Source organism: Gopherus flavomarginatus, chromosome 5 (genome assembly GCF_025201925.1).
Source record: "Gopherus flavomarginatus isolate rGopFla2 chromosome 5, rGopFla2.mat.asm, whole genome shotgun sequence".
Classification (NCBI taxonomy): Eukaryota; Metazoa; Chordata; order Testudines; family Testudinidae; genus Gopherus; species Gopherus flavomarginatus.
In genome coordinates, this window is record NC_066621.1 from 77833037 (window position 1) to 77859082 (window position 26046).

Consider the following 26046-nt stretch of genomic DNA (forward strand, 5'->3'; position numbering starts at 1 on the left):
CTGACTTTTGGACACAGTGGGATCTGGAAAGGCATTGTAGAGCTGTACTCCTGGGAGCATTATCTGTTGGCAATATATTAAGGCAATATCCACCTACTACATACTACAATATCTACAGCCTAGGAAATCTTAAAGAGAAAATCACTGAAGGCCTTTGGAGAGTCTAAAGTCACATAAATGAAACCATTGAGGGTGTAGAGAGAGTGTAAAGGAAAGCAGAACATTGTATCAGGAAATGGAGGAGAACACACTGTAAAACTTTTCTGATATGGAAGCATCTGGGACTTGGGAGGAAGTTCAAGCTCTATGGGATCTTGACTCCCTTCAGCAACTGATGGAGAAGGAAGGATAGTTAAGGGAGTGCCCTCAGCCTGAGGTGAGCTGAGTTCAATTCCCAGTTTTATCACAAACGTATTTTGTGTGACCATGGACAAGTCATTTCCTCTCTTTGCATGACTATTCCCCAACTCTAAAATGGAGATAATAATCCTCCAACTTACCCACCGGTTGTCTGTTTTCCCTATTTAGAATGTGGGACATTTGGGGCAGGCGCTAACTCTTATTTTTAAGGCTTCTAGCTGTAATGGGTTCTCAGATCTCTGTTGGGCCATGCAGTCTCTAGTCTAATAGTGCTACTGCTCCTTCTCCTACCTAATCCCTGTAAGTATCAAACAAGGAGTTTATCTGATGCCAGTAGTACTACACATTAGAACACTAGTGTCACTGAGGACCAGATCCTCAAAGGTGTTTAGAAACCTAACTCCCGTTGAAGTCAACAGAAGTTAAGTGTTGAGGATCTGGGCCTGACTCTCAAACTAAAAACTGGTTTATTGTCTTTCTTCCAGAATAGCTTCAGGGTGAGGACCTCTGGCTGTACGCATTAGGGGCCAACACCAAAGTGCCCTTTTACTAACTGGACCACACAGCTGTCTGAATCCACCAATTTAATCTTGATAAAAAATGGATTCTCTAGTCTTAAGAAGCTATTTACTCTGGAGATGTACATATACCTCACTGTGAAACTACCACTCATGCATTACAGATTAATCCACTATAGTTTGCATATGGTGTTTACTACATTCTTGAGTCCTCTTGTCATCATTTGCATCTCGTCTGTTACACTCTTAGTCTGACAATGTCACTGTGTATAAAAACAATGAAGCTAATTGTTCTGCTATTACAGTGGCCTCATAAAACAAAGCGAGTTTGGAAAATACTCTATGATGGGAGCAGGGATGAGAAAATCTACAGGAAGAAGAAAGTCTTAAAGTTAGTTGTTTGCCAACAATATATATATTACAATAAAACAGAATTAACATTGTGCTCCCTTTCTCAGCTCTGCTAGTTTCTCTTTATTGTATATAATTATTCAGCCCTTTCTATCTTGTATTGCAAGGGGGATAGACTAGATAACCTATTAGGTATCTTTAGGCTTGGAAGAATTTGAATTTTTTAAAATAATTTTGATAGATAATATTGAGGTTTATAACTAAGCATTTTTTTAGATTTTCATAAATTAAAATTTTTCAGAGTTGTGTAAAACTATGGGGGGTGTCACACGATTATTTAATCATAGTAGATATTAAGATTCAAAAAGTTAAAGCTTTATAAATCATTAAAACACAAACTCTATACATCAAATATCATAAATACAAAGGAAATCGCCTTAAATCAACAAATCACTCCTCATTTTTTACTACTCATTTGCTAGTCCATTTGTAACAAATTTAATTCAAAAGTCTAGATCACTGGATTTTGACACTAATAAGTTCTCTAACAGTATTTTTCTTACTTTGCCTATCTGTAAATGTATATTATTATTAATGGAAATATTTTTCATCAGTTTGCGTGCATATGTTGAAATTGATATTTACTGACATTTACAGATAAAAATCTAATCCTACAAAGGTATCTTTCTTCTGTAAATTCTGTTATTGTAACATAGAAACTCAATAGGCTTCAATAGAAATCACTCTAAAAGCTTATAAATGACATCTTTTCTATAGTTTTTTTAACCTATCCTATACATCAGTGGTGCCCAAACTTTTCCTGTTGCAGCCCCCTTACCAATAATGGTGTCTGTCTGTGCACCCCCTCCCCTTTCCCCAATTACTGCATAGTTGTCTCAGCAGAGGAGCTTGGGCTGAAGGCAGAGCTGGGGGCTGAATTGGGGATGGGGAATGAGCTGGAGCTAGAAAAGGAGCTGGCCTGGAGTGCAGAGGGAATGAGGGCAGAGCTGGGATGAGGGGCAGAGTGGGGCTGGCTGGCGCCCCTTTCTGCCCCTGTGGGGGCTGGCCCAGACCCTGCTGTGCAGCCCCCAAATATTCCTCTATGCCCCCTAGGGGGACATGCCCCACAGTTTGGGGATCACTGTTCTAGAATGTAAGAGAATTATATCCTTGTACAAGAATTCTGGAGATTGTTTAAAAATTCTATAGATTTTCCATTGGAGAAAGGAGAATTCCTCCCCCCCTCCATTATGTGTGTATTGTTTACACATCTACTACCACCAAGTTACAGTAGGAGGAGGAACAGAAAAATAGGCCAGTGAAATCAGAGCATTATAGTCACCTCACATTGAGTTTCTTGCCTGATTTCTAGCTAACTCTTTCAATTCCATTAAACTGCAGCTACTGATGAACCAGGCCTCCCAGAGAAGAACAGACAAATCATGAGAGACAGGCTCAGAAGCTAACATGTATATTCAGAGCCTTCATATTTTTTAAAGTAACAATCCATGTGTTCATATTAAATACATAATTTTAAAACCTAAGCTTCACATTATCGTTTGATAACATTATAGATGTAAAGATCAGTAGGACTCCAACTCAGGTTGACAGAGCTACCAGGCAACAGACACTTCCATACCACCACTCAGCAGTGGATGTAATTTGCTTGGTCTCATTACCCACAAACTACAGCAGATGTAGACTATGAGAAGTTCTGCATATGGGAAGACTTGATTGACCCCATATAAACCCACAGGTAACAAAGTGGCTCTTCAGTGAGCTGCCATGACCGATTTTGCTTCTGAACTGCTAAATTGACTTTGGCTCTTACTTGGGTTCTGAATCATGCCCCGACACCCTGGATGTTCGTACCTCTGGTACTGAACTCAGGCTGGAAATCTGACCTTGAGTCCCATCCCCCACCTCAGGACCCTGACAAGGGCTGCAAATGAAACTGAGCAAATCTAGGAATGTTTGCAGTATAATTGTAGCCGTGTCAACCTCAGAATATTAGAGAAACATAGTGGGTGAGGTATTATCTTTTTTTGGACCAACTTCTGTTGGTGCGAGAAACAAGCTTTTGAGCTCTGTCTGAGCTCGTCTCTCGCACCAAAAGACACAAATCCAATAAAAGATACTACCTCACCCATCTTGTGAAATCTAGGAATGTCAGGTTTAAGGCTGAAACATAACTCTTAATTCAAGAATGAGAGGGGTAGCCATGTTAGTCTGTATCCACAAAAACAATGAGGAGTCTGGTGGCACCCTAAAGACTAACAGATTTATTTGGGCATAAGCTTTCTTGGGTAAAAAACCACTTCTTCAGATGCATGGAGTGAAAATGACAAATACAGGCATAAATATACTGACCAACTCTTACCACTGATTTACTCTTAATTCAAGTCAGTGTAAACCAGGGGTCTCAAACTCAAATGACCATGAGGGCCACATGAGAACTAGTACATTGGCCCGAAGGCTGCATTACTGACACCTCCCTCTGCCGCCCTTGACCCCGCCTCCACTCCACCCTTTCCATGAGGCCCTGCCCCGCCCCACCTCTTCCCACCTCTTCTCTGCCCCCATTCTAACCCCTTCCCTGGGGTGACAGCACATACAATTTTTCTCTGCAAATGGCTGATATATCCTTGGGGGCAGCCAGTTTAGGAAGAAATCACTTGAGGTCAGACAGCAGACAGCTAACAAAACTACCATTTATTTACAGATACAGAGCTCGCCTAACCGGCCGAAGCTGGCTGAGCTATCCCCTAATAATCTAATTCAGTTGCCATAGGAACAAAAACCATGACAACCAAATACACAACATATTCCTCCCCCCCAAATAAGAACATCCCCTAAAGAAAACACACACTAGACTAGAGAAGGAGGGTAGACTGCCTCCATTCCCGGCTAAACCCTGGGGATTATTTTGCCCCATAACCGTGGGTTCGCCTTAGCAAAAGATCCAGCTGATGAGGAGGTCTTCTGTCTCTATGTGGATTACGGCGAACTTCTGGTGTTGTTGCACCCGAAAGTACCATGGGCTCAGGTGAGGAGGTGGTATCAGCTCGTGCTGGGCAAAGGGGTATCTCAGCCGCCAACTGTAATGGAGAAGAACAGTCAGGAACAGGTGATTCGTGATTCGGTGTCTCACCAGAAGAGGTGAAGTCGGACCACTCAACTGCAGATGTGTCCTGAGGACTGGCATGACCTGGCATCAGCTGATCTACATGTCGCCGCCAGGTAAGATTCTCTGCAGTCTGGACTGTGTAGGAAACGGGTCCTGTTTGAGTGATGATCGTGGTAGGAACCCATTTAGCTCTGGAAGTATAATTCCGAGCCAAAACTGGCTGTCCCAGGCTAAAGGTTCGGTCTTTTGCTCTGGTTGCCCGTCTGATGACTTGATATTGCTGCTGATGTTGCAAATTTGTCAGGGTTCAGAAGGTTTCAGCAGATCAAAGCAAGTGAGCAGCTGTCGTCCCATCATTAAAAAGGCCAGGGATGCCTGGGTCATAGCATGAGGTGTGTTTCTGTAGGAAAGTAAGAAGGTATCCAGATGCTTTTGAATGGAGTGTTGCCCCCTTGCTGATTTCAAAGCATGTTTCATTGTCTGCACAAATCTTTCAGCTAATCCGTTGGTGGATGGATGATATGGTGCTGACGTGATGTGGGGTATCCCATTTGCCTTCATAAAATTTTGAAACTCCTGAGAGACGAACTGCGGTCCGTTGTCGCTCACAAGTTGTTCTGGCAGATCAAAACGACTAAAGAGTCCCTGTTGTTTTTGGATAATACTCTCTGCAGTAGTGGACTGCATTATAGAGACTTCTGGCCATTTAGAACGGACATCTACTGCCACCAAGAACATGCTTTCTTCAAGGGGGCCAGCGAAGTCAATGTGCATACGTTGCCACGGGTTTTCAGGCCAGTCCCATGGGTGTAGGGGTGCCCACTGGGGTGCTTTCCTCACACCCTGACATGACATACAAGCTTTTGCCTTCTCTTCAATAGCACTGTCCAATCCAGGCCACCAAAAATAGCTTCGTGCAATTTCCTTCATGCGCACTATTCCACAGTGACTGGAATGTAGCTGTTCTAACATCTGTGATCTCAGTGGTGGTGGAATAATGACATGTCTCCCCCACAACAAACAACCAGATTGGACCGATAACTCCGTCCTCCTGGACATGTAGGTAACAAGGTTGAGTGAGACCGGAGAGGTTTGTCGAGATTTTCTGTGCATCACCAGGTCCATAACTTGGGACAATACTGAGTCAACGCGAGTTGCCTTCTTTATCTGAGTAGCGGTGATGGGTGTATTCTCTACCTGTTCAAAGTAGAAGATTTCCTTTTGGGCACTGTCTTGATGTTTGACCGGCAAAGGCAACCTTGAGAAGCCATCTGCATTGCCGTGCAGAGTGGATTTCCGATATTTGATTTCATATGTGTGTGCTGAAAGTAACAATGCCCAGCGTTGCATACGATTAGCAGCTAATGGGGGAATGCCTGTGTAGGGTCCAAAAATTGATGTCAGAGGTCGATGGTCTGTGAGAAGAGTAAATTTTCGTCCAAACAGGTACTGATGAAACTTCTGAATTCCAAAAACAATTCCTAATGCCTCACGTTCGATTTGGGCGTAGTTAGTTTCTGCTTTGCTTAGAGTGCGTGAGGCAAAAGCAATAGGTCTCTCTTCTCCCAAAGGCATAATGTGTGACACAACTGCTCCCACTCCATAAGGGGAGGCATCGCAGGCCAATTGTAGGGGTAAGGATGGATTAAAGTGCGTTAGAACTTCAGAATTTAGCAATGCATCCTTAGCTTTGTTAAATGCAACATCACAGGCTTCAGTCCACTTCCAGCCTTGTTCTGCCCCAGGAGCTCATGAAGTGGTTTTAGCAGTGTGGCTAACTGTGAGATGAACTTTCCATAATAGTTCAGTAGTCCTAGAAACGAGCGCAGCTGGCTTACATTTCGAGGTGGGGGAGCCTCCACAATAGCTTTAACTTTTGCAGGGGCCTTATGAAGACCTGCAGAATCAATGATGTGTCCCAAATATTCAACAGAGGGCTTGAAGAATTCACACTTGTCTTTGCGAACTCGTAGGCCATACTCTTCCAGTCTTTGCAGGGTAGCCTCTAAATTCTTTAAGTGATCCTCTTCATTCCTTCCAGTGACCAGGATATCATCCAGATAGCATTGAACTCCTGACAAGCCACACAAGATCTGGTCCATAGCCCTCTGGAACAGGGCAGGAGCAGACGTTATTCCGAAGGGTAGGCGACAGTATCGATAAAGGTCCTTATGAGTCACAATAGTCAACAGCTCTTGGGACTTTTCATCAATGTGTATCTGTAAATATGCTTGACTCAGATCAATCTTACTGAACTTTTGTCCCCTAGCCAGGCCTGCGAAGAGGTCATCGATGCGGGGAAGCAGGTATTGCTCTGCACACAACACTGGGTAGACAGTGACTTTAAAATCACCGCAAATCCGGAGAGAGCCATCTTTCTTCACTATTGGAACAATAGGAGTGACCCATGAGATATGGGTAACTGGTATTAGGACTCCATTGGTGACCAGGCGCTCCAGGTCTGCTTCAACTTTTGGCCTGATGGCATATGGCACAGTTTGGGCTTTCAGATATTTTGGTGGACTGTCAGGTTTAATGTTCAATGTCACAGTGATTCCCTTTATACTTCCCAAATCATCTCCAAAAACAGCAGCATGTTTCCTTAGTATAGGGGTTAGACTGGTTTCTTCTTTAGTCATCTGGTGCACTTCTGCCCAGTTTAGCTGAATCTTCCCAAGCCAAGACCTACTCATTAAGGCTGGGTAGTTACCTCTCACCACAAACAGTGGCAATTTAGCAGCCTGTCCATTGAGCTCCACCTTAACATCAATAGTGCCCAACATGGACACAGCTTCTTCCGTATACGTCTTCAGAAAGTTTTTGTTGCCTTAAGCGGAAGATGCTGTCGATTTTCTTTATACACAGTCTCGGAGACCAGCGAGATGGCTGCAGCGGTGTCCAGTTCCATGCGTATAGGTTTGCCATCCAACAACGGGGTTACCCAGTATTCATGTGAGCCCACTGCCAAAGACAAAACATGCAGTGGCACTTCCTCTTGTGATGAGGTGTCACCTTGATCATCCTGGGTCTGCTCTAGGGCATGCAGGATTCCTCTTTTTGTTGGCCAGACCACAGGCCTCTTTTTCTTTTGTTTACAGGCACACTCAATGTGTCCCTTTTTGCAACAGTGTCGACACACGAGGTCTTTACACCAGCATTCTGATGCCTGGTGACCTGGCTTACCACAGCGGTAACATTCCTGACTCTGCACAGTTTTGTGGGTAGGTTCTTGTGACACTTTTTGCACCCTAGGGGATGCACTGATGTATTGCGCCTGCCTTGTAGCCAGTTCCATGGAGATAGCAATATCAACAGCCTTCTGTAATGTAAGCTGAGCCTCTGTCAGTAAGCGCTTCCGTATAGCTTCACTGTACAGGCCACACACTAACCTGTCATGCAGGGCATCATTTAACATCTCCTTAAATTCACAGTGTTCTGCTAGCTTTTTAAAAATTGCTACAAATTGTACAACTGTTTCATCTTCTTTTTGGTCTCTTTTGTGGAACTGATATCTTTCAGCAATTACCAGTGGTTTTGGGGAAAAATTAGACCCCAGGATTTCCACAATGTCACTGTAAGATTTAGTCTTAGGCTTAACAGGGTGTAGCAAGCTGCGTAGCAGGGAGTACTTTTAGCCCCTACAACACATAAGAATATTGGCACCTTCTTCTCTTCTGTAATGTCATTTGCAATAACAAAAAGCTCAAAACACTCAGTATACACAGGCCACTGCACTACAGTCTCATCAAAATGTTCCAGTGGCCTGGTCAGAGTAGCCATGATTTTTAATTTCACTTTCACAGTCAGTGCAAACAAGCAGTTTTTTTTTTTGTTTGTTTGTTCTTTACCTTGACTTCTGCTTCCTTCTGTTACTGGAGCAGCACTGGAATCCCATCCATCGTCGCCACTTGTTATATCCTTGGGGGCAGCCGGTTTAGGAAGAAATCACTTGAGGCCAGACAGCAGACAGCTAACAAAACTACCATTTATTTACAGACACAGAGCTCGTCTAACTGGCTGAAGCTGGCTGGGCTATCCCCTAATAATCTAACTCAGTTGCCATAGGAACAAAATCCATGACAACCAAATACACAACAATGGCCATTTAGCATCCTAAAAGGGTGTTTATATATGCAATTACCTGATTTGCATGCAGATTCTTGTGAGTTCTAAACACAACTGTAGCTGCAATTACACATATTTTCAAAAGTGTCTGAGACCCAATTTTTAAAAAGTATTTAGAAGTTGCTTCGCTTAGTATCTCAGTGCCTAACTGATTTAGGAACCCAAACATCTTTAAAAGGGATTTAGGCACTTAGGTGACTGTCAATGGGATTTAGATTCCTAATTACCCAAATCTCTCTAAAAATTTGGACCTAGTTGATTTAGATCTCATGACTTTCAGTGGTGTTTCTTAAGTCAGAGGTGTATTTGAAAATGTTACGCGCAATTATAGTCATTTTTTGCTCACACAATTGAACACCTAACTTTTTTGAGACTCAGTTCTTCCTGCTACATAGCACGTCCAGCAAACTTTTCATCACTTACATGAAAGTATTTTTTTTAATTTCATTTTGAAAACCTCAGGAAAAAACATAACACATTGTTTATATATCAGTTTGGAGTGTGGGGCATCGGGTAAGTCACTTAGCCCCTCTGCGCCTTTGTTTCCAAGCAGACATTTTTACCTTATGAAGGTATTTTGAGGTTTAATCAATGTTTGCAAAGCACTTTAACAAGTTTGGAAAACTGCTATAGAAGTGCAAAGTTATTATTAATCATTATTATTAATGAACATTATTATTATAATGATTAATGAATAAAAACTCCTGGCCTTTGTTTGCCACAATCTCCTACTGAATTAGACTTCCTGGAAGCTGCATTGTTTGCTATTCCAGTCACTGTCATGGAAGAGTGACTGAATACAACATGAATGCTATCCAGTGGTACAGGCACTGCATGCAAGGGCTGCATTTTTGTAAGTTTCTGCAGTGCTGTGAGTCTATACTTGACAGCCTGGGCCACATTATCTATTTGGTTAAGACCACTTTGCACTACTTAACCCCCTTTTTCACCCATGGAGTTGGGAGGGGAAGCACTTAAGTGAGAGAAAGCAAGGTGGAATCTTTTAACAGAAAATAGGGTTTCACTGACAATGAAACTTTTCACAGCAACATATTGTCTCTGAATTTTGTTTTTATTTCAAAATTCTGGGACAACCCAGTTTCTCCAGCTTTTTTTATATACCCACTCATAAATATTCATAAATACTCAGTAGATAAAAGGGGATTGGGGGAAGTGAGAGAAAGTTGGATTTCCCCCAACAATTTCAAAATGAAAAATGTCAACAAAAATGACATTTTCCCCACAATTTATCCAAATTTCATATTTGATGGACAAATTGATAAAATGCTGATTAGCTATAGTGTCTACACAATGGATAGTAAATGGAGTTTTTCTAGTGTGGTCAAGGCCTGGGAGAGTTTCAGTATTGCATGGCACCCAGAATATGATGGTAGAACTGTTCCTGTCTCTTTCCTTCTCTCATGCATCAGTCTAAATCTTATCTAAAAACTCATATACACTCTCTCTCTCTCCAAGATTCTCCCTTGAAACATGAAATTCATGAGTAACATGGTAACATCTGTAAAAAGAATAACCACCTTGGAAATATCTGTAGAAGAAAATAAAGAGAGTTAAACAGCATAATCTAATCTTGAGCTCCTGGTGCACCAGCATCCTCTAACATCAACAACATACACACAACTTAACTGGCAAAAGCTGCTGTTCTTGTTTTTCAAATTCCTCTTGTTCACCGACAACATGTCTAAAATATGTTTACTACACAGAACTGATACACCTTTGTTGTGAAACAAAAGGGATATTATTGGACACACTGCCGGTAACAATACACACCTATTTAAATATTCCGATTCTACTTTGCAGACAAGTCCTGTAGGTTTGTGAACATGTGTCCCTGGAATGGGCGGGTATCTAGTAATGGGACTCATACTATAGAGGTACACAACATAGTGGCCTTAGTGAATAATAATCAAATCCTGCTCTCAGTGCAGAGAAGCACTTCTCACTCTGTCCACACTGGCAATACATTTGGAATGAAAGTTTTTGCTCTAAAAATGGGTATTTATTAAAGTTCATTGAAAACTTTTGAATGTAAAAAATTTTTAACAAGGGGGACAAATTTCTTGTGAACATTTCCCAGTAGTTTGACCAACGCTAGTATTTCTGAGCCTTCTGTTGGTGGTAGCTATGCTGTCAAAAAGCGAGTGACAAAATTTATGACACCAGCAGGCTGCTCCTTTCTGGCCTTCCTGACACACATATATCACCCCTCCAGTCCATACAAAAAATAGCTGCTAGGTTCACCTTCCTACCCCATTGATCTGACTGGACTGCATCATCCCGTCTTTGAAGCCCTGCATTTTCCCTCCCATTCTCCTTTCTCCAACACATTAAGTTCATGCTGCTTCACCTCACCTTGAAGTCCATATATAGTTGTCCCTGCCTACTTATCTGACCTTTTCTCTTACTGCATTGCCCCTTCCATTCTGTCTATGATGAGACTCAATGCTCTATTCACTTGTGGCTCCCATGAAGCCCCAACACAGGCAGCTTCTTTCCTAACTGGTCCAGAAAGGCACTACCTTACCCTTGTGAAGTCTTGTGCCCCAGTGCAAAGTGAGTGGCAAGTGGGTATAAAATGAAAACAGTAGAGGGTTATGCCTATGCATTTATTCCCTTTGTGCTGGAGTAAATGACTACATTCCATCCCTAAAACCCACTTCTACCACAATGCTTGCAGGAAACGAATCAGGCATGGATTGATTTTTATGTTTAATAACTATAGTTTCGCTCCACTATGCTGTGTACTAGCTTCTACTGAGTAACTGTATAATCTTATTGATGATGCTTCTGTTCTTCCTCTCCTTCCTACAGCTTTGTTTATCTCTTCATTACATCATCTCTGAAATTAGTTTGGAAACCCTTGAAAGCAGGGTCCATAATTGTGAGGCACCTTCCACATTTTTGGAGGTTGTTAAATCACAGATCATTTCCACTATTTATTATTCATTAGTAGTATTGAAGAGTCTCCCTAGGGAACTGGTGAAAGCCCTGTTGTTCGAGACATTTACGACTAGTCTGGGGAAAGAATTCAATAACATGTTAAGGAACAGTCCTGCACCTTCTGAGGGACTGCCAAGAGAACTCAACATGCCTTCAATGTGTTCATTGCCTATAGACTAAATTCTAAAGCATTTACTCTGTCCTTTCTTAGGCAAAATCCCATTGAATCCAGCATGTTAAAAACAACTTCAAAAACTCAAAGTAAACCTCTGCCAAAACACGTGAATTGTGCATGGTTTGTGAGCAAATCAAGACAAAACTGTGAATCAGGTCAGGGGTTTACTAGAAGCTCAGTGCAGGTTCACTTGAAATTTGACTCATACACTGCAGTTTATTACTAGTTGACATTCCTGTGACCCTCAGCAGCTCTGGAGGAGGTTTGGAGAGGGGAGAATGTGTAGTGATCTGACTTTATGTGTACAAGTGATTGAGTTGGTGAAGTTGCCCTCTAGTGGGTGGCCCACAGTGAGGATTTGAAACTAGTGCTACCAAGAAGTAAAAGAGATTTCCTTTGGCTTAAAATATGGAGCTGTGTATGGAAGCAAAGAGCCAGGGTACTAGATCCTGCTCCCTCTGTTTGATTTTACATAGCTATTGTACTTATCCTCTGCAGCACATAGAGTCATTCTGACACACCAAAAGGCTGGTGAATTTTTAGGCAAAGCTGGCTCAAATATTGTGTTTCATCTCTCAGAGTCCTTCCATGAATGAATTCTACTTTAGTGTAGTAAGATTTTCATAAAATGTACACGGAAGAAAACATTCAGCCACACAACTTCTCTTCTAACAAGCAGTCTTTCTTATTGTACCCAAATTACTGCCTCTTCCACACTAGCCTGCTATGTCACATTTATTAACTACATACTATTTACATCTCAATGGTAGAATCCTGAATATATTATTCAGGTTGATTCCCTCCTCTGCCTCCTCTTGTGCACTTCATCATGTGCACTTCACCTTCAAGACCCTGCATGATTCCACCCACCCTGCGTCTGATTTTGTCTTTTAGGAATTCTTCCCATTCATTTTAATAGGATTTATGTCAGGCCCTTATAATATTACTTTACCAACCTGTCCAGTCTGCCAGGATATTGTATTTGTTTCATTTCCCCACTCACCTCTCTGTGATCTTTTTCCTCACTGCCCCTATGTTTGGAATATTCTTCTACTATCCTGCTTTGCCAAGCCACCACCTCTCTTTAATCAAAGCCTGCTTGAAAACCTACTTCTTCTGAGGCCCACATGGCGTGAGTATATAATAATTATAACACCCAGACCTGCCACGCACACACATGAAAATTAATACCTGCTCTTGGTTTCCCTGTGTGTCCCACCTTCAGGGTATTTTTCCTGTAGACTGTATGCTCATTGGTAAAGTGACTGTCTTTAAGTTTGTGTGTTGTACAGCACTGAGCCCACTGCTAGTGCTAAGTACATCAATCCAGCATCATTTTACGTCTAAAACAGTAGTTTTCTTGGTTCTTATGTCCTTCATTTGGGCCCTCTCAGGGACAGAGGTACAGGAGAATGAGGAGAGCAGAAACATAAACCCCTCATATTTCTCATAAAAATTCCTAAAGCCACTATACTGTCCTCTTCAAATTCCTCTTCAGAACTCACCTTTGGTGTGATGGCTACACAACACCTGACAATGGCTAGGCAGCAGGTGTTGAGAGTACGGTTTTCTATAGCAAACATAAGCATTTCCCTGTTACCTTATCCTTCTTCCTCTCCCTATTTTTTTCTCCATCTGTTGTCTCTTGTCATATGCTAAGCTTGTGAGTGTTTTGGGTCAGTGGCTATTCTTTCATTATGACTGTTACTCCTAGCACAAGGGGACCTTGATCCCTGACTGGGGCATGTAGGCACTAATACATTATAAATAAAACATGAATAAGTAATACCGGGGGCCAGTATGGAAGATGAGGGAAATAATGAAAGTGAGAGAGACACATATGGAATGGGGGAAGGTAAAAAGTATGAGGAAAAGAGTTGTCTGGGGTGGGGAATGGAGAACAGAGAACAGAAGAGCAGAGGTAAGGTACAAGAAATGGAGAAAGGTAGAAAAAGATATACCTATCTATCTAGGTGCAACAAGAGGCTTTAGTGTTGATCAGGAAGAAATACAACATAATCTACAGAACAGGAAAGGAAACGCAGAGAGAGTGCACAAGATAAACCCTAGCATGGGGAGGCAAAGAGAAAAGTGACACAACCATTGAGAAGAAAAGGATGCAGAAGAAAAACACTGAATGCTGGAAGAGAGATGTACAGGAGCCAAATAAATATCACAATGCATCTAAGCACATTATCATGCCTGTCTCTTGCAAGGGACCATTTCAAATGGGTGATGGGCATTAATTAAACTGGCAACCAGAAATCAGTGGGTGGAGTGTGGACAGCATCCATCTATCTAATCTCATGCTTGTCAGCACACACGGCTTCTTTGTTAATTAAAGAAAGCCTCTGTTGTGTCTTTTCCCAAGTATTGGGAGTTCCTTAAATTAGATAGGAGAATGTTTTGGATGCAAATAAATGTGCACAGATGTTAGCAACACCCACCCATATTTTATTATTTAATATTTATATTATAGCAGTACCCATGGGGCTCTGATAGAGATTGAGGCCCCATTGTACTAGGTGCTGTATAAACACAAGTTCCAGCCCCCAAAGAATTTACAATAAAAAAAGACGAGTGACGTATGAAAAGTAGGAGAATGCTTCCTATTTGGTGCCCAATGTCCTCTACATCAAGTCAAGATTGTCCAGTGTTTCAGCAATAATTATGTGACTGCATAAAGCATATGTCAATAATAATAATACCTCCCAAGAAATCAACAATGGTAAGGCAGCTGGTTTGCGTGACCATTGTTTTTCATGCTGATCTGTATTTTCTCATTCTTTCTGCATGCTTCTCGGCTCCCTTTGTTTAATTTACCTATTGTCCATTGCCTTACGCTTGGATTGTAAATTCCTTGAGGGAGGGGCTGTCTCTTTGTTAGATTGTGGGATACTATATCTTAAAAATAAATCATGTCCTGTTTGTTTTTTAAATATAATTTCTTTGATTAACTTCACCCTTTCTGAGAAGCCTGCACTGGCAGGAGAATGGAGAAGGCCTTAAAAGATACTTCCATCTCCATCTTGTATGATTTAATGCCACAACTGGTTCAAGTTCTTCTTGCCCCTGCTGCAATGGCATTTATTGTCTTTGCAGGTGGTCTTGGTCCCTTCTGAGTTTGTGCAGTGGTGGATTCAGGAGAAGAGAGCAAGCCTGAGTTATTCATTGGAATGACTTGATTTCTCTGGCATGCTGTCTTTCAGTGAGAGATCTGCATGAGTTTGTGATAGACAATTTATAGTTTTCAGAGGTTTTACTACCCACAGTGTTGTACCTCCCCTTCATTCATTATGCAGTTTGATCCTCTGTGCCATAATCTGCCTAGTAACTATCAAAACGCCCTCTGGTTGTCCGTGGAGCAGGGGTGGCCAGCCTGTGGCTCCAGAACCACATGTGGCTCTTCAGAAGTTAATATGTAGCTCCTTCTATAGGCACTGACTCCGGGGCTGGAGCTACAGGCGCCAACTTTCCAATTGGCCGGGGGGTGCTCACTGCTCAATCCCTGGCTCAGCCACAGGCCTGCCCCCACTCCACCCGGCCCCCTCCCCTGAGCCTACCATGCCCTCGTTCCTCCCCCTCCCCCCAGAGCCTCCTGCATGCCATGAAACAGCTGATCAGGAGGTGCAGGGAGGGAGGGAGAGGTGCTGATCGGTGGGGCTGCCAGTGGGCAGGAGGCACTGGGAGTGGTTGGGGGGGAGATGTTGGGGGAGCTGCTGATGTATTACTGTGGCTCTTTGGCAATGTACATTGGTAAATTCTGGCTCCTTCTCAGGCTCAGGTTGGCCACCTCTGCCCTTGAGGCTTATAACCATGAATGTTATGTTCCATTATTTGTTTCCCTCCATATCTGTTTCCTTCCCTCTTCCCGATGATAAATAGTTTCATTCCAACCTCCTTCTAGAGATCTAGCCCTCGTCCTGGCCATTATTCAACAGCTTCCAGGCTGGTGCACATATGCGTGACAAACCTATCACTGCTATGGTTTAATGGGTATAAACAATCAAGCAATTATAAATCAATGACTTCTGTTGCTCTCATGCTGTAATAATTACATTTTAAAAGGCACTACTTAGTCACAACTCAGGGATTATTTGCAGGGAATAATTAAGGTCAGACTGACTTCCTGCTGTTACACAAAGTATTTTGAGCAGTGTAGCATGTGGTAATTAATTTAGGACAAGAGTAATTGCATATTATATTAGAAGTGTCATTAACTGGAGAATATGATCCTGAATCTATCACTGTTTATGTTTTAATGGGAAAGGACAACACTTTTTAATAACCAAATTGCCTAACGTTGGGGGTTTGTTAAAATTCAGTTTTTACTGAAAGTAGCAGTTGCTTTGAGTTTTTATATAGTCCACAGGTAGTGGCAATGCCAGAAAGACAAGAGAGAAAAGATCCATTGCAACCCTCTGCTACTGCAGAATCATTTCCTGCAGTGTATTTCCTAGTGCTTTGTCTGGTCTAGTCTTCAGTGATTCAAATGATATGCTTCCACTGCTTCCCTTAGGGAAGATTATTTCAGTCTCACAATGTCCATAGGAAATTTTATTGATATTCAGACTGTTTATCTTTTTACCCCATTACTCCTAGTTGAATACTGCCTTCGTCTATTCTAAATAGTTCATCTCCTTCTCAGGTATTCTGAGTCAATCAGTGTATATTTAGTTCTTTTAATCTTTTCTTAAATCAAAGTGTGGTGCTCATTCAATCTATAAAGAGACTTGTTATACACTGTGTTGTTGTAGCCATGTCAGTCCCAGGACCTGAAAAAGAGCTCTGTGTAAGCTCGAAAGCTTGTCTCTCTCTGCAACAGAAGTTGGTCCAATAAAAGATATTATCTTGACTGCCTTATCTCTATAAAGAGACCTGTCATTCTGTACACAGCACCAGCTTTCTACCATACCCTTCTCCCACTCTTGCCTGTTTATGGACACAGGAATCTTCAGGTTCACCCATGAGATAACTACACACTGGGGAAGGCTGGTCCTCCTTGCTTAAATAGCATCATTACATCAGCTCTATTCCAATGCTCCAGTACCTCACCTCCACTGAAACAAAATGGCCACTATTGGTTCTGCATTTTCTTTAGCCACTTCTTTGAGAAATGTGGTCCCCCATCAGACACACATACATTCTGAGATCAATTATCTTGGAATAGACCTGAGCATCACATACTGCTTGATGAAATGCTAGTTACATTTACTGCTGCTGGTTAAAAAAGGGTGTTTGGATTTTGTTGACAAATAGACTGTACATCTAAATGAAAGACAGAGTAAATCAACAAACTGAGTGACTAGATGTATTAGTCCATTGAGAAGAGACACCTTGGGGAGAGGTGCAGTCTAACTACAGGACTGGGAGTCATGCCCTTCTGAGTTCCCATGCTGACCCAGGCACTGGCTTTATGGCATTGGGCAGGTTACTTACCAGTTTCTGCTTGAAATTACCAGTTTGTAAAATGAGAATAAAATTTGCATCACTCATATGGGTGATGCAAGAATTCCTGATTTATTTGTGAATTGCACTGAAGATGAAAAGGTCTAAAGTATAAATTGTGCCATACTCACAATGAGCAGTATCCTACTGTGTGATAGCTCCATTATATCGACAGGGCTACTCAGATAACCAGGTTATGTTGCATATGAGTAAGATTGCAGAATCTGTCTCTTGATCTTTTGCCCTTCAAAAAATTAAATGTAAAAGGTTTTACAGTCAACTCTTAAAATTTCTAAACTGTTTTATTTGCTCTCTGCTATTACTGAAATGTTACCAACATACCTGGTAGCTCTGGTGAACTGGCCATTTGAAACATGAATGACTTAGCGGCTGAACCATGATGCTATATATGCATTGCAGCTCAGAAATCCTCACCACCAGGGCTGGCTCCAGGCACCAGCTGAGCAAGCTTGTGCTTGGGGGGGCAGATTCTATAGGGCGGCATCCCACCCAAACCTAGGGCGGCACGGCCTTTTTTTTTTGTTGTTGTTGTTGTTGTTGCTCCAGCCGCCCGGTAAGGGGCAGCGGCATGGAGGAGAGGAGCGCCCTGCAGCAAACTCGGCAGAGCAGCCCGTGTCCTTCCCTCCCCGCCAACCGGAGCAGAGTGGAGCCCTCCCGGCAGGCGGTGCTCGGGGCCGCGTGGCAAGCGCCTCGCTGAAGCACTGGCCACCCTTCTTCTCTCTCTCACCCCTGCTCCCTCCCCTTCCCCCCTATTAGACCGGGCATGCACTCTGCAGCACAGGGAGTCCCCTGGCTCCGGCCACCCTTTAGGGTTTTTTGTTTTGTTTTTCTCCTGCTTTGCTGGCCACGCCGTTTTTTCTTCCTCCGCCTCCTGCTTTGCCACTCCAGCCGTGCCATTTTTTTAACCCCTGCTTTGCTGCTTCGTTGGGCCCCTCCCTCTTTTTTTTTTTTGCTTGGGGTGACAAAAAAGCCAGAGCCGGCCCTGCTCGCTACAAACATGGAAGTGTTTATAGACAACAGGAAATTGTTCATACATCTGTGTGAATGTGCCTTAAAAGTTAGACTCAAGCACATCGCAGTGGATCTTTGTTTTGTTTCATAAAATAAGCTTTTATGATTTTCATATAGTGAGAACTAGTATATTCAAATCTGTGAGATCTCAGAGTGTTCTGAAGAGCCTTTGGGAGGTGTGATTTAAAAACAAAACCTGTGAGTGTTGAGGTGGTTATACATATGTGTGCATGTTGTCTGAGTAGGATACCTAGAAAAAAAGCAATGGAATCCTACTCTCTAGATTTAGAACAGATTTTAAAACTTTCTAAAGTTCAAGATCAGTTTGGCTCTCATGAAATACTATGAAGGCTGATCCTGCAGTATGCTGAGTGGCCTTAGCTCCCTATGAAGTTAATGGGAGTTGAAGGCACTCATTACAGTAAACTAGATGCTCAGCATATTCAGGCCGCTCAGAGGGGGAGCAAGTGGGGCAGTTTTCCCCAGGCCCCCACAAGAGTTTTTCGGGGCCCCTGGAGCTGGGTCCTTCACTCGCTTCGGGGGCCCTGGAAAACTCACGCAGGACCCCCGAGAACTTCTTCTGTTCTGGGTCTTTGGCAGCAATTTGGTGGCGGGGGGTCCTTCCACTCCAGGACCTGCCTCCAAAGTGCCCCAAGACCCACGGCGGGGGGCCTTCTGCCCCAGGACCCGCTGCCGAAGTGCCGGGTCGAAGACCCCAGGCCCGCTGAATCGTCTGGGTGGCCCTGAGCATATTGCAGGATTTGTCCCTCTCTGCATTGTCGTCCTAGAAGTAAGCGAAAATTAGTTTAAAACATATTTTTCTTCTGTTTCTTTGAACTGACACACACCTTTATATCTTAAAATCTTTGGGGATGTCTGTTACTTTGTCTGTCAGTGCCTAGCACAATGGACTCCGATCTCAGCTGCAGTTAATGCTGATAAAAAAATGGCCAAGAGAAAATTCTGAGAAGAATGAATTTTTCCCCCAAAATAGTCATATATCATTTTTTCAGTTAAAAAAAGGAGGTATTTTATTTTATTTTAAATTTGAAAAATATTGAAAAGTGTTGATGGGAAGAACCCACTTTCTCTTTTTTACCCTTTCCTGCATGGAAAAAAAGGGTTGTAGATGAGTGTAACCAGGTCCTCTGCCCGCCCCTCTTCCTGGGGCCCACTGGCTGCCCCAATAAAGCACAGAGAGGTTTCTCCTTCTGCAGCACACAGGGCTTTATTTACACATGTGCTCCCACCACCAGTCGTATACTATATACAAAGCAGGCCTTACAGTCTTCTCTTCCACCCAGAGTCTGCCCTCAGCCTGGAGACTGACCCTCCCCTGGAAATTCCCCCTTCTGGCTGCCAGCCAGCCTTTATAGCCCTTCAACCCTCAGGTGCAGCCAGTTCTAAAGGCCAGGCACCAGACTTCTCCCCAGCCCCAATCTATTTCCCCTGATTGGGGCTGGCTGAGCAGGAGCTAATTAGGTGCCTTTGCCCCAGCACCCAGCTACAATGAGTACGTGAAAGTTTGTTTTTAACTGGAAAACATTTTTTTTTTAACCAAAGCCACAAATGTTCATTTTGGTTGATAATACATTTTCAATAAAAATTTTATGAACATTTTCAACCAGTTACATTTAAGTGCTACTGTAATGCAAATTAATGAAGGAAATATAAAACAAAATTCATAGGTGAATCAAATAAAAAACTTATCCAAGAATTGCTTTTACAACACTTTGATAAACAATCTAACCTATATACAAATAAAATGATGTCCAATTTAAGCTCATATATGGCTCCCAAATCTTAAGTGTCTTGGGCGTTCTCCAAGCTAATAAGCAATAATCCTAACACGATAAACTATTCCCACCCTTAATCCAATCTGACACCAAATTTGTAGCCTTCTCTGCCAAGTGTCTTCATAGGCAAGTTCCTGCAACTGGTAGTGTGACTCCCAAAAGTTCTCTCTGATGTTTGTTTAATGTAGTGTCTTCTAAAGTATTTGTGATGCAAACATCTGGTTTAACTAATCCCTCCCCCTCCAATTTTTCATGTATTTTATAACTAATGAAAAAAACTCTAAGATCTTTTGGCATTTCCAAGCTGTATGCATAAAGACTTGGTTCAGAGCCCAGTTCAGCCACTAAGAGTCTTTCTCCTGACTTCAATAGGTTTTGGACCAGGTCCTAAATCTCCAAGGTGAAAACCTCCATTGACTTCCATTGGATCAGGATTTTACCCCCAATCTTGAGTTTACTTATAGTACCAATCTGTGACTATATGCTATGGTCAACTTTTAATACCTAAAATAAGGCTCCTTGTAATGGGGCACAAACCATGCCCTGCTCGTTGAGCCCTTCTCCTCCTCTTCTCAGAGACTGAGGTTGCTTCAGGTTGGTACAATACCTGTGCTCTTTATTTCTGATCACATCCCCATCACCAGTTTCCAACTATATACAGGCTTTTTACAACAGCTTGGCCTACCACAGGCCTGGCCAGCAACAGACTAGAGGGCGCCCCGCTCCTACCTCCCTGTGATCCTGAACCCTGGTCTCTGCCCACCCAGCCTGCTCTCACTTCCTCCCAACCTTATAGCTCCTGCTAACAAGGCTGGCAGGTATGGTCAGTTACCAGGCGAGCAGCAGGCTATCTACCCAGCCCCATCAAATCCCCTTCATTGGGACTGGAATAGCAGCAGCTGATTAAGGTCTCCCTAGCAGCACCCTGCCACACTCCTACATCCATATTTAGCTATTGCTTTTGTTGTCCCCCGAACGTGGTTGGAGGAGGTGCTTTTAGCAGTGGGCAAGCTAGCGCCCGTCCACGACCCGGCGCTCAAAAGGACATCCAAATTTAGCCACCTAAATAAAGTCACCTGGTTCTCTGAGCATATGCAGCTTCCACTGACGATAAAAAGCATGGAGGGAATAAATAGAACTATATACAGGAGCAAAGTTATGCACAATAGTAATTATTTACAGGACTGGATGCTTAATATACTTGTATATCAACATCTAATCTTACTCTGATTAATCTGTATTTTATTCTGCATTCCTCATCTCTACTGACCTTTGAAAATGGTCTTTACTACCAAGTAGACATTCTTTGCATTATTTGCATTATTAATCAGTCTGGTCTCCAAACAATCAAACTGATGTGTGTGTGTGAGATCTTTGAGTCCATTTTCCAAAAGTGCATTCAAATAATTTCTGAGCAATAAAAAATGTCAGAAGTGACTTGTCCAAATATAATACTGTATTATCATATGATAAGAAATTAATACTCCCTTATGAAAGATATTAGTTATGTGAGTTATGGCTTCTTCCTAAAGAGCAAAGGGATACCTATATATGCCAGGCAATTTAAAACTATTGTTTAATAGCAAATGTAGTTTGATGTGAGACGTAATCCTTACTGAGGATAAATGCTGATCGATATGAGACATTGTTGTTGGAAGGAAGAAGGAGAATGGCTGTTGATTAATTCTGTAACCTTTTAATTGTATTTCTAAATTTATGTCAAGGATGCTAAGAACTGTGCATAGGTCTTAATTGGTCTGGAGTTTAAAATACAAATAAAGGTTTTGGTTTTAATTTCCTGTATATTAAAGGTTTATTCCACAAGTAACTTTTTACAATGATTGGATTATCATATTCTTATCAGTTATTTCCTTTAAATTAATTCATTTAATTCCATTTAAATTAAACAGAGATGACGCCTGACACAAATAATAAAGTGTACGATATCTATCTTGTGAAATCCAAAATGCAGGGTGTGGAAGAAAGAGATTTGAGGTTTTGTGAAGTATGAAGCACCCATGCATACACCCATTGCTATTTAAAAATGCCTTATAAAGCAATAAATGAGCATGCTACATCAAATCTATTTTTCTTCCTTTATGGCTATATAATGGGCATAATTTGTTAACATAACTTCATGTTTCTTGGATATCATCTATGCTGAAGAAAAGCCAATTTCAGGATAAATAGCAAAACTAGGCTATCCCTGACTAAATCATATTTACAGACTGGAGATGAAAATTATAGCTGCTGCCAGATGTTAACTTGTCTGCAGCCACTTAGCAAAATCATCTCTCATACTATATTCTGACAATTAATTTATTGAAGTAAGGAATGGTCATCTAGTCCAGTGGTATTCAATTTGTTTTTGTATTTATTGACCCCCTAAAAATTTTGAATAGAGGTGCAGGCCCCGTTGGAAATCTTAGACATAGCCTGTGAACCCCAAGGGGTCCATGGATCACCGGTTGAAAACCACTGATCTAGTCCAGTGGTTCTCAAACTTTTGCATTGGTGACCCTTTTCACACAGTGACTCTCTTTATAAGCGACCTCCCCTTATAAATTAAAAACACATTTTCTACATTTAACACTATTAAATGCTGGAGGCAAAGCAGGGTATGGGGTAGAGGCTGATAGCTAGCGACCCTCCACATAATAACCTCATGACCCCCAGAGGGGTCACAGCCCCCCGTTTGAGAATCCCTGACCTAGTCCAGTCTCCTAGGCAGATGGGCTTCTCCATCCAGTGACAGGTGATAAATAAAAACCTCAGCTCTCTCTCTCAGGCCGTTTCCTATGCATGGGAAAAATCTCCCTGTTGAACTTCGCAAAGCTGCCATTGCCATGTTATCCTCTTTTAAATCCTTCCTCAAAACCTATCTCTGCTGTGACTCGTACAAACCACTGGTTAGGCAAGTAATGAACTATGAGTGAACTTTGTTGGCTTTATAATTATCCCATCCTCCCAATCCACTCCTATCCCTGTCTCTTTCATCCATCTTTTGCATCCTGTCTGATGTGTAGATTGTGAGAGCTCTGATGAAGGGATTGTCTTCTTTGTTACTTGCCTGCAACTCACCTGGCAAAATTGGACCCTGATCTTTGATTGGGGTCTCTAGAAGCTACTGTAATGCAAGTAATAAATAATAATTAGTATTATTATCCCCACTTTGCAGATAGTGAAAGGAAGGCTGAAATAGTAAGTGACTTTCATATAACTACAGAGGAAGCAAGTAGCAGAAATGAGTTTTGAGTTCCAGGTTCCAGGTTTTACTCCTGAGGGAATTCTGCATGAAAAAATGAAAAAAAATTGCACCAAAAATAAAATAAAATTCTGCACACAATATTTTAAAATTCTGCATATTTTATTTGTCAATAAATAAATGTGTAGACTCCAGCATGGCAGTGGGGAACACAAGTCACTGGCTGCACAGAGGTGGGAGATCACCCTCGGATATGGACTTGGCGGTGAGGCTGAACCCAACCCTGACCGGACCTGCCACAGGAACACCCTGGAACCATAGCCCTCCACACCAGGCGCACCGAGATGGCAAACAAGAGGGACAGAGTCTTGTACACATGCCCAGCCCTGGCCCCCAATCCAGGTGTGGGGCAAGCAGGCTAAGCCCAGCAGGACTCAAGTCTGGAGGGACTTAGTGTGGGGGACTCTAGGTGTGAAGTGAGAGGGTTCTGGGGCAATTTGGGTGTGGGGTCTCAGTGTGGGGTTTGGGTGTGGGTATCTGGGTGCACAGGAACTCTTTGAGGGGTTCCAGTTGCAGGGGGAATGGGATTCTTCAGTGGGGTCCAGGTGAAGGTGGTTGGGGCTCAGCAGGGTGGGTTAGGTGTGTGGGAGTGGGGCTCGGCAGCGGGAGTCTGGGTGTGAGGGTTTAGAGGAGGGTCCTGGGTGCTAGGAGATTGAGGCTTGGTGGGGTGGGTGTCCAGGGCAGCTGGTTGTGGCTCAGTGGGGTGGGGTGTCTCACTGCAGGGAGCTCATTGGGGTGGTCCAGGAGTGGGGGCAGACTTTTTGAGGTTGGGGTTAGAGTGCAGAGGGGTTCAGTGGGGGCTGGTCTGGATGCAGGAGCAGGGTTCCAGATGCAGGAGGAGAGGCCTGGTGGGTAGGGATTCAGGTGCAGGGGACTGGGTGGGAAGTTTCTGGGTGTGTGGCGGGAGTGAGGATGGGTCAGATCTGGGTATGCAGGGGTCTGGATGCACAGGGGTTGAGTGGACAGGGGAGCAGCTCCCCATACAGTGATCCATCCTCACACAGCTAAGGAGTGGGGTGGGAAGAAAGCACAGGGGCGGCGTGGTACCAAGGAAGGTTCTTGGGGTTGGGTCTGATCTGGCCCAAGCCACGGTCGCTCATTGCAGGGAAGAAGATGTCCCTTCCTCTCCAGCCCCCTGCCCAGTTGGGACTAGCAACTGAGCTCAGCGCAAGGTAGGAGCCCTGGCTGAGGTGTTCCCCACCCTCTCTGTCATCTGCTCCAGGAACCTGAAATGATGCACTTGCTGTGCTGGGGAGGGCATGTGACTGCTTTTGTGGCTTTCCTTTTCTTCCCTATCAGAAGTTATTTTTTGGGGGGAAAGCAAAGAAATCTGTGGGGGACATGAATTCTGCACATGCACAGTCATGCAGAATTCCCCCAGGAGTATCCTTTGCATAAACCTAGGTTCATATTTCCACATTGGAAATTAGCCATCAGACAAATCCTGCCCAGTAGCCTGGGAGAGAGCTAACAGATTTAGGGGACTTTTTGGGTTCAAACTAATCCTATTTGTCACTGAAAAAATCTGCCAGGAAAGGGGGTTAAAACAGACAAGTGCCTCATTTGTAGAATGCTCCTTGGCTACACATAACACATCTGTTCATTCATTTCGACACATTTTGCATGGGTTTATTGGTCATGAATGTTGCTGGAAACTGGCTGGATCCCAGGACAACACAAACTTCTCACAATACATTACAGTCCTGCCCTACAAAACCCTGGTTTGCTCAAGCTTAGACTAAATTCGTCAACAGTCTCTTTCATGCTCAGGGGAAAAGTACCTTACAAAAGAAGTAGGATGAGGCTCCTTATTGGTTTAACCTAAAGAAGAGTTGATCACATGTCTTCAGAGGTGAATCGTGTGCACTAACCCCACTCTGACACAATTTCCAGCATGTCGCCCTTCCTATGACCTATCAACAGATAGGTCAAAACCACCACAAATAAATGAATATGTTGTGCATCACTAAGCCACAATGAGAACATTGTGTCTTTCAGAATCTCTGTGCAACTGGTCATTCCTGTTTTACACTGAGTACATTCTGTTAGAAACATAAAAAGAAACAGTCCTTACCCCAATGTCTAGTCATAATAAATGACATGTTGAGTTAATTACTTGGTAATTCTTTATTAAAACTTTGTACCACGATTCATTTGCAATATATTCTTTCAAGCAAAACATAAAAGATATTATTGTGTGCGGTGTGGGTGTGGCTAGCCCTAAAGCCAATTGTGGAATAATTTGTTTATACACTTGGCTTCTGTGGAGAATTTTGTACACATTGTGCAGCTATTTTCTCAGTTTATAAGACTATTTACATTAGCTGTTTTCACAAAGGAACTTGTACTAAATCTGGACTCTCTAGGCCAGCTGCACTCACAAGGGCTGAATCTGTCCCTCTGTCGTCAGGTACAATAAAGTGCCACACAGGATCACATTTTTGCAGCAACCTTGACACTAGTTTTTCATACACACATGCATTTTGCACATGTGATTGCTGCAAAAGGGACATTTTGCATGCACAAACAGGGGCACTGAACATGCAAACTGGAGCATGTGCAATTCTGCATGCATAGAATTAAAAGTAATTTTTGAAAATTTAGTTACCATGTCCACAAAGTAATGAACTCATACTGAAAAAAGGTGGACTGTTCATAAACAGATTTTTTTTTATTTGCTGATCTACAAAATGTGAATGCTGCTGTCTTTTTGTATGAAAAAAATAAAAATTCTCAGCCTGATTCTTATTTTACTTACATTAGCTTTACTCCAAAGTAACTGTAGTCGCTCCTGAGTCTGAGAGCAGTGTCAGGCTTGCTGTGTGTCTAAAAAGATACATAAGACTAATTTTTATCTGCCGCTTGACCCAGGTCAATTGTTAGCACTG

At 42.7% G+C, this 26046-nt stretch overlaps 1 protein-coding gene across 1 annotated transcript in view; it reads right to left on the bottom strand.

The window, feature by feature from the left end:
* The window catches only part of APIP (APAF1 interacting protein), a 305323-nt gene that overhangs the window by 247644 nt on the left and 31633 nt on the right, over window positions 1–26046 (bottom strand). The window lies entirely within an intron of this gene.